At 32.8% G+C, this 9,407-nt stretch overlaps 1 protein-coding gene across 1 annotated transcript in view; it reads right to left on the bottom strand.

Annotated features, from left to right (window-relative positions):
* Nucleotides 1–9,407, bottom strand: part of LOC108755546 (calcium-dependent secretion activator) — a 36,355-nt gene extending 26,948 nt beyond the window's left edge. Inside the window, exon 1 of the mRNA XM_018498615.1 lies at nt 8,923–9,407. The gene's annotated coding sequence lies outside the window, so the exon portion shown is untranslated. The remainder of the gene's footprint in view (nt 1–8,922) is intronic.

The raw sequence follows: 9,407 nt of genomic DNA, 5'->3' as shown, positions 1-9,407 counted from the left end.
CACACACACACACACACACACACACACACACACACACACAAAATCTCACGCAACCTATGATACACACAGTCATACGTTCGTGTCAGTTTTCATATAACAAATTCATCGCGATAAAGATAATCTAAGTCTAATTCTAAGAACTCGACATTATTTGTTCATGCAAATTATGTGTTTGTGGATTACTATTTTATAAGTACAGGTTGCAAAAGTTTTGTATCAAGCTAATGTTGTCACGACTTGACAGCTTGAATGTTACACTAAGAAATGGTGAAAAATATATCAATTTCGAAATTTTTGATCGTTCTCGGCATAAACTCCACCTCACAAATACGTATACTTTAATCTTGGAAAAGGCTTTTCGAATCTGTGAAAGAGGAAAAAAATATTTGTTATACAAAAATTATACGATTTAATCGGTAATACAGATGACTTTAGGATCCCCTTAAGGCTGGAATTCGTAGTCGATTCTTATATTAGAGAATTTCTTAAGTACAGTCTTAAAATGTCATAAGTTAATTAGAGGGCTGCATTAGCATCTTAACACGGATGTATATTAATTGCACATGAGCCAATTGCGCACAAGTTAATCACAGCGCTAGAAAAAAAAATTTTTTTTAAACTCCCTACGCAGAAGTCGCTGTGATTGAAAATTTCTTCATGTAAACTACTAGTCTGTGGCTTACTATACGTAAGTATAGATTGCACAGCTTTTAGATAGACAAATATTGTGATGACATGACAGCTCTGGAACGCCATATTGATATTGGATTAAGAAATGGTAAAAATCTCAATTTCGAAATCTTCATCTTTTCAGCATAAACTCCACCTCACAGTCACATATTGATGCGTATACTTTAATCCTGGAAAAGGATTTCCAAATCAGTAAGAGAGGAAAAAATAATTGTTATATCAAAATTATATAGTTTTATCAATAATACGGACGACTTTAGGTCATAAAAGTATTTAATTATTTGTAATTAATTATGATCATTTTATTTATGAAGTCACAAAAATTTAAAAATTCATATACAAATCGATTTTTATTATTTTTAAATTTACAGGAAAAGAAAAAACTATTACATATAAGTAAAAAATGCACTGCCGCGGTTTCCAATTAAAAATTCCACCTAAAAATAAAACTTTAGAAACATAAATATAAACTAAAAAGTATCTTCTATCAAGCAATTTTTATAATATTTACGATTTTACATTTAAAACGTATTATGGAAAAAAAAATTAAATATATATAAATAAACTAATTTATGAAACTATAAACGATATAATATTATCGATAATGTAGTCACTATTATTAAAACTATGCAATATGCAACGAAAAGTCATAGGAATTTTATTTTCGCATTTAGCTAATTTTGTATAGAAATAAGTTGTAAATATAAATTATAAATTTTTATTTCTTTAATTATCTGAACAGATCAAATTTTTATTTAATAAAATGTAACAGTTTCTAAGAAATAAGGGGTGTTTTTAGGAAACCTACACATGTCGATATTGACTTCCTTTATGATTTTATAATATTTATGAGTTGCAACTCTGTTTACTATAGTTGTATTTTTATATAAAATTTTTTTCCGTGCAAAGTACTTCGTACATCCAACATGTTAGAGATGCATATTTTTTGTTACTACATATTATCAATTGACGCAAACTGAACTCTAGTTTAAATGTAGATAAATGCTTATAATCCAGGTAATATATGAACGTCCTATGGACGTCCTATGTACGATAGTCGTTCGGACGTCTACTGGACGTCCGTTTGTCACAACTTCAGGCTACATTGAATACGGGCCATCCTATATACATCTTATGGACATCTAAATAATGGATGTTCAAAATCGGATATATAATCAACTTCTATTTTGTATCTATGAACGTGCAGATGTAAAACAAACATAAAATATCTACAGAACGTCCTGTGCTATCTGAAAATATTCTTCGATGATAAAAATGAGCGGGTTAGGTGCAAAACGATCGGAAGCGGATTACGCAACATAACGCCAAGTTCATCAAGTTAAAATACTAATCCCGCATGTACAATATAACCCGCATGTAGGTATGGATATTAGTACGAACGATTAGCTTATCGGATTGTGTAAACACGACCTACGAGGTAAAGTTTCGAAATAGTAATGCGCGAGGGGGTGAAGAAGGGAAGAGATGGATCCGGTGCACGATTGCGCCGCAATCGCGACGCAACCGTCAAACTTATCCGCGAAGAAATCGATAACCGACTACGTGTATATGTGCATACATGTGTTTTGTAGCATTCGACAGTTTGATAACTAGCGGCATGCCATCGCTGTATTTTATTTCAAATTATAGATTCGCAGCTGAATGTAGATCGAAGCTGCAATTTAGGACTTTGCCTAACATCACATTCACGATGTATATAAAGAAATACAGTAGTGTCGCTGAGCTTGCCTTAGCGCCGAGACACTATCGTGTTTCGTGATAACAAAATTTATGTTTATTTAAAGATATTTTGAAGCACTATTTATTAAAAAAGGAATCTTCTCTCTCTCTCTCTCTCTCTCTCTCTCTCTCACTTCCTCTCCCTCTCCCTCTCTCTCTCTCTCTCAAAACTGTCAATATTTAAATTAATGATGTTAGCGATTCGTAAGTGAAATCACGTCAGACTTATAAGAGATCGATAAACCATGTCGAGTTCCCTCCAATATCACTTAATTTTATTAATTACCCGCGTATTATTGGCGCACATTTTTTGCGTTCCATTAGCTTTTCGAACTTCAACTTAAACGAACGGTCATACGATCAAGAATACTATGGATACAATAAACACAAGATGGTGTATTATACGTTCGTATCAAGTATTTACAGAAGATCTAAACATAATAAATACAAGGTCAGATCCAATAATTTTATTTGATGGTTGCATTGAAAGCCGTTGTCTTTTTTTTAGGATTTATTTCAATAACAAAATGTATGAATATCAAAGTATTTGCCATCGGAAACTATGACTTTTTCCCACTTTTCTGGCAGAAGTTGAATTCCATGACGAAAGAATGTCTTTGAGCTAATCCATTCAGCAACCCAATTTTCGACTTCACCGTAATTACAGAAGTGTATATCATTCAAAGCGTGTTGCATCGATCAGAACACATAATCGCTTGATGCCAGGTCCGGAGAATACGCTGAGTATGGGAGAATCTCCCATTCGAGCTCCATCAGTGTTTTATGGCTATAGCAAAATGGGACCGAGCGTTATCATGGAGGAGAATCGCCTTTCGGCGATTTGATGCAATTGATGGTCGTTTTTGTATAAAATTATTATTCAAATGCTTTAATTATTGATAAAGTTTGACAGTAACCATTTCGTTCGGTTTCAACAGCTCATTAATACACGACACCCTCCATATCCCAAAATACAGAGCATTACTTTGTGACCGTGGATCGCTTTGAAGTGATGTTGTTGGTTGGGCAGAATCAACCCATGATTTTTTGCGTTTCAGATTGTCAAAATAGATCCAGTTTTCATCGCCGATCAACGCCGCAAGAAACTTCTTTTTATGCTTTGCAAGCAAAGAAACCTAAATGTTTAAATGATTGGCAATGGCATTTTCGGTCAATTCATAGAGCAGTCACTTTCCTTCTTTCTGAATTTTTCCCATGTAAATGTCGTGAAATGGTTAATTTAACGATTTCGATCTGTTGAGCCAAATTCTTGGAGTGTTTGAGCAAGGTTTTCTTCCGATAGAGCTTGCAATTGTTCATCTTTGAACTTTTTCGATTGATCGTTGTTTATCGTGAACATCACAATCACCACTTTTGAATCATCGAAACCATCAATCTCTACATACTCTTTCCGATAGAGCAGATTCATCATAAGTTTCCGCAAGCAATCGATGAGTGTCAGTTGCACTTTTTTTAAAATCAAAGTAGTGTAGAAGTACACATCGGAAAAACAACTTATCGCGTTCCATTTTAATTCGGTTGTAAAAAAGGACATGTGTAAACAAAGGATGGCATTTGTTGACTGTATTTTAATGGGAAATGTCCACATTTCAAAATGACATAAGTAACAGATGTTTCTGACCCACAGCATACGCAGCTAGAGCCATCTAGACGTGAACAGTGGCTTTCAATGCAACTCTCTAATAGTTGTGATGTCCGGCTGATAGACCTTATATAGAGTGTCCCAGAATGGCCGCCAAATATTTTGTGCGTAGGTAGAGCGAACTAAACTGAGTCGAAAAGTCCTCTACCATGTTGCAATTTTTGCAATAGTTAACAAAATATTAGTTACTAAAAATTATTAAATTGAATAAATTTTTTATCAATCTTTTAGTACTGCATTTTCTTATTGGTAATTATTTTTACTAACATGAGAAAATGCGGTATTAAAAAATTCCGAAAAAATTTTCTGAATTCCATGAAAAGAAAATAAACAATTTTTGTCTCTTGCTGTTTTTCTGTACACTTGATAGTACTTAGTAAAAAATTATTAAAAACCAATATTTAATTAGTACTTTTAACTATTTATAATTTTTAATTATTATTTCTTCTTATTTAAAATTAAATCGTGAGTTTTAAAACAGATAAAAAAATTTTTATATGTCTAAGATTTATAAATTTTAAAATTAATAAAGGTAAAAAAATAATTTTATAAATTAGAGTAAATTAGAGTATTAATAATAATATTAAAACATTTTTGTTTTAGATATATTTCTAAAATCTTAAAGATAAACAGATATCACTGAGAAATCGATTTAGTTGAATCAATATTCTTGTTTGAATATCGGCAAATAAATGGTTATTGGTTAACGAAAAAATAAAATAACTTAGTAGAAACAAAACATTTGAATATTATAACATTTTACTCGTTTTTGATAAACAAGTTTATCATACGTTAATGTTTATCCGAAACAAAAATGTTACAATAATCAATTGTTTTGCTGTAACTAAAACATTTTATTGCATTAACGAAAGATTTGTTAGTCCATATCCAAACAAGAGATTAATTGATTCAACTAAATGGATTTCTTAGTGTATAATAGTAAAATAAATTGGACAATAAAAGAAAAATTAAAGAGAGCGATTAGTTTTATCATAGTAATCAATTGACATAACGTTAAATGTAACTCTCTTATTATCCAGTCACATGTTTATAATAATTTTTTAAAAACATTACTTTTATCAATATTGTTACCATCCACGATGGAGGTGGCATTTCGCCCGATGATAGGAAATGCCATGTCAATCGAATTTCCAGGCATATGCCAATGCTTTCAGCTCGACATTAACGGTCTCCTTCATCTCATGTGCTTATTAAATATGGTATACATTGATCCGCTTATTATCATAGCGCATTACTTCTATCAATCCATGACAATTTTTGCGGACGATGAATTTTGTCGCCTCTCCTACGTTTCCGTTTATCTTTGTCAAAATAGTGCATGTTAATTTCCTTTTTAACGCGAACGTTATTTGCAGAAAAAAATATAAAAAAGAGAATAGAAGGGAGAGAAAATTGCGAGTTATTTTGAGTACAGGAGAATATATAATATAATAGGTCGATTATTTCCAGGATGACACTGCACTTCTTCCTGTCTCTTTTTATATAGCCAGATTTTTACATTTGAGTCAAGGCAGGGAATAGGAGAGATAAAGTTAGATCCGATTGTAAAACCCACATTATTTTTATACGTTTACACGAGGTCACGGTTTTTATCAAGATTGAACCAGTACGTCATAGACTACTACCTGTATCGAACTATGCGAAGGAATAAATAGATTGATTTTTATCGGTCTATTTACCAGCACGTACTTCATATTGTGCTACGTCAGTTATGTTTTCAATTTTAAAAGTTTAATACCGACTAACTAGATTTTCTCGCATTATTTATATACCAATTCAAAGTCTGAAATAGCAAATGTTAGCTTGCTCGTGTGTATAAAAAATTATATATGATCTATAATAAATATTTAGAAATTAATTTTTTTATAAATTTAAAGTTTTATGCACTTATAATAGAAAAACAGTCATTTTAATGTCGAGACTTTATACATATTAAAATGATAAATATATTTTATATTTATTTTTTTATAGTTAAAAATTGTCAAAATTTATAACGAAAACACTTGATGACGAACAACATGCAAAAATTAAATGCATGATTAGTAAAGTTTGATAAAAATATTAATCAAAACCAAATGTGTGTGATCATGCAAATATTGCCAAAAATTAAATAGTTGTTTCAGCAATTGCAGTCAAATAATTTTTGCTAAGAAAAACATATTTCTTAACTAACTAATCAAATTTGCAACTGAACAACTATCAGAATATCTTATATTTTTCATCGCCCATAATGAAAAATATTTCAACTATAAACAGAATCTCAAGAATCTCAAACATTGATCGACACTTATATAATTTACATTTTATTTCCGCTTTGTAAATTTGCAAACAGCGTAATGTTAAAGAAATTGCAACTTTAGATTTTGCCGTGCATTAAAGCGCAACGTGCTATATCTTCTCCATGGTCGATAAGTCGTTTTGTAAAAAGCTTAAATGGCGATGCCGTCGCTGATACACCATTCACAAAGTGTGGCACAGAAAAATCTTGTTCCATTTCGAATGTAAACTGATTTTACAACAATAGTCGAGCCTCATGCATGCTTCATTTTTTACTATACTATACATATATATGTATATGTATATGCTCTATGCAAAAAACATCGCTCGTGATATGATCGATACGACTTTTCATTAACAGATCAAAGATTTCGAAAAATGAGGAACAACTTATTGTCCACAGTTTATGAAATTCCAAATTTAGTATCCTCGTCCACAACCCAATGAATAGAACTCTACTACTTAAGAGCAGCAATGCTGCGAAATGATAGACAATATAATTCATATGTACAATTTCGATAACTGTATTAAATTTGTATACAAAATGCACTAAAATTCTTGGTTTTAATTACAGATTATTTTGAATCTTTCAATCATTTGAATTTAAATATATTGCAACTATTTAAGAGGCTTCTAAAATGAAAACCGAACTTCGACGAGATCGCTATTTTATTTATTCAATACACACGTACGATTTATATATCATAAACACATCACTGCACACATACTACTACATCAATACCGCATGCAAAAATTTTCTAAGGCACTAATTTTTTATATTAGGTATCTAAGCCTAATACTAAGAACTCGACATTCATATAATCCGCAATCCAAACCGTTATAATTTTGTACAAACATATTACACAATTTTTACATGAAACAACTTGCATAAGTTGACTCTAGTCGCGATTTTGGACTAAAAACGAGTAAAACAGATTTAATATCGGTTAGTAAAACGGACTTTAGGATCCCCTTGAAAATAAAAATTATAAATAAAAAAGTAAAATTTAGTGAAATATTTATAATCTTTACGAGAGAAATCTTTATAATCTTTTTCAAATTACCACGCTTCTTTAATAAAAATATATAAATACCTAGGAAATAAATTTTAAGTAATATAATTGTTTAACAATTAGAAAAAAAGATGCTCAATAATGATTGTCGTTTTTATGTTGCAACATTTGATACTTGTAATGCTTCAAAAATAATAGATTTGTCAAAACAAAATCATTTTAAAAATAGTAAAAATCCTTATTTATCAAGAAATGTGTTTAATAAAAATAAAGTTGAGTATTCTGGAATGTTCTATGTCTGCATTCAATAAATACAGTGCAGGAAAAAAATGTTCTAATAGAAATTGACGATTAAAAATTGCTATATAGTTAAAATTCAATTAAAAAGCGTTTTTATTTTGAATTTGTGATAAACTTGGTTATTAAAATTCCAATTACACTCGTAACTGAAATGTGTTCTGGTGCACCATTACATTTATTATCAATTTGGCGATAGAACTGCCATAGAGAAGTACGTATTCTTTTTAATTCGTATTGGAACACATAATCTCGTCGTTCCCGATTAGCTATCCATCGGATATCGGTATCCATCGCGTTTCCGTTCATCCTCGACATTCAAGCTGACGAGGCGCACACGTAAAAAATCGATAGCTGCCTCGATTTAATATAACACACCGTGTCGCTACGTGCGTCCTTCCACGCTCGAAAGCAGAATCCAACTTCCTCGTCCAGCGCGGCAGCAGAAATTGCTTCGTTGAAGCTTCGGGAAGATTAACAACTACAGTTAATTTGTTAGAATTAATTTGTTAGACTGTAAAACAACTGACAGTCTAACTAATGTATAATAAATTCACTACTGACATCGATTATGATCAGTATTAATTAGATTATTAATTTTAATATAAACCACTGTCTCGATTATCTTCAATTAGCCGTACAGAGATTAGCAGATCATCGACCCAATGACCATCGTCAATTAATATGAACTTAATTATATTATCTGTTACTATTCCCGATTAACGCGATTAATTGTTGAACAATAAAAACATAATAGGTATCGTCAATTTTAGTAGATTAGTTTGCTAATCAGTTGTCATCATTACTATATGACGGCGATCAATCCGAGAAACGTCACAATTTCTACACAGCCCGTCTCAACACATCTCAACACGACAGTTATCGCATTCAGCCACTCTAAAGATTGCAATAGAAACGAATAAAATGCGATAGCGGACCGCACAGTGATACAAACTCCTGGCCGAGCGAGAAATTTCAGCGCGTACGAGTTTCCTTCATGATACTATTGATCTAGCAGCTTTAAAGAAGATTAACCGTTGCCCTAGGCACACTCGATGGTGCACATTTCATAACCTGGGCGTGTCGTTACGCTGTTCGTAGACTGTCAATGGACTTCGGAGCGGCGGCTCTTTCGGCGGTCTCCTATTGAGCGAATTTACAAGCTTGGTCCGAGATGAAGACGCGTACTCACGAAAAGCAAGTATTTCTGTGTGAACTAACCTCCTGTTAACCGGTGTATGATTGCAATTCTTCAGTCTGTCAAAGTGCCATTCCGCTGCAACATTGACAACAGAGAGAAAATGCAAACGGCACGAGCAACGATGCCACTGGATGCCACGGCGGTATGGTCCGTCGATGTCTGACCAATACGTGCTGTATCCACTTAGAATGTTGTAGATCGAGCGGTGTGCGATGGCGGAACGAAAGTCCGTCTCTCGGGTTGAACGTGAAGAATCGAAAGAGAGGAGAATTCAAGGATAGGAAGAGATAGAGAGGAGAGAAAAGGCAAGGAAAGGAAAACGAGAGAAAGAAAGAGAGAAAGAAAGAGAGGCCGAACGGCGCTCGAAGGAACGAGAAGAGGAATCGTCTGCGAGGATGGAAGCAGTGGACGGACAGACCCTTCGTAATCCGTAAGCTGGCGTGTTCCAACTGCGACCGCTCGACTGCCGTTCTACGTGGTAGGGAGAAGAGGTGGAAGAAGGGGA

This window comes from Trachymyrmex septentrionalis, unplaced genomic scaffold (genome assembly GCF_001594115.1).
Source record: "Trachymyrmex septentrionalis isolate Tsep2-gDNA-1 unplaced genomic scaffold, Tsep1.0 scaffold88, whole genome shotgun sequence".
In the NCBI taxonomy this organism is placed as follows: domain Eukaryota; kingdom Metazoa; phylum Arthropoda; class Insecta; order Hymenoptera; family Formicidae; genus Trachymyrmex; species Trachymyrmex septentrionalis.
Note: the sequence above shows the minus strand (reverse complement) of the source record. Positions and strands in the feature narration are given on the sequence as shown.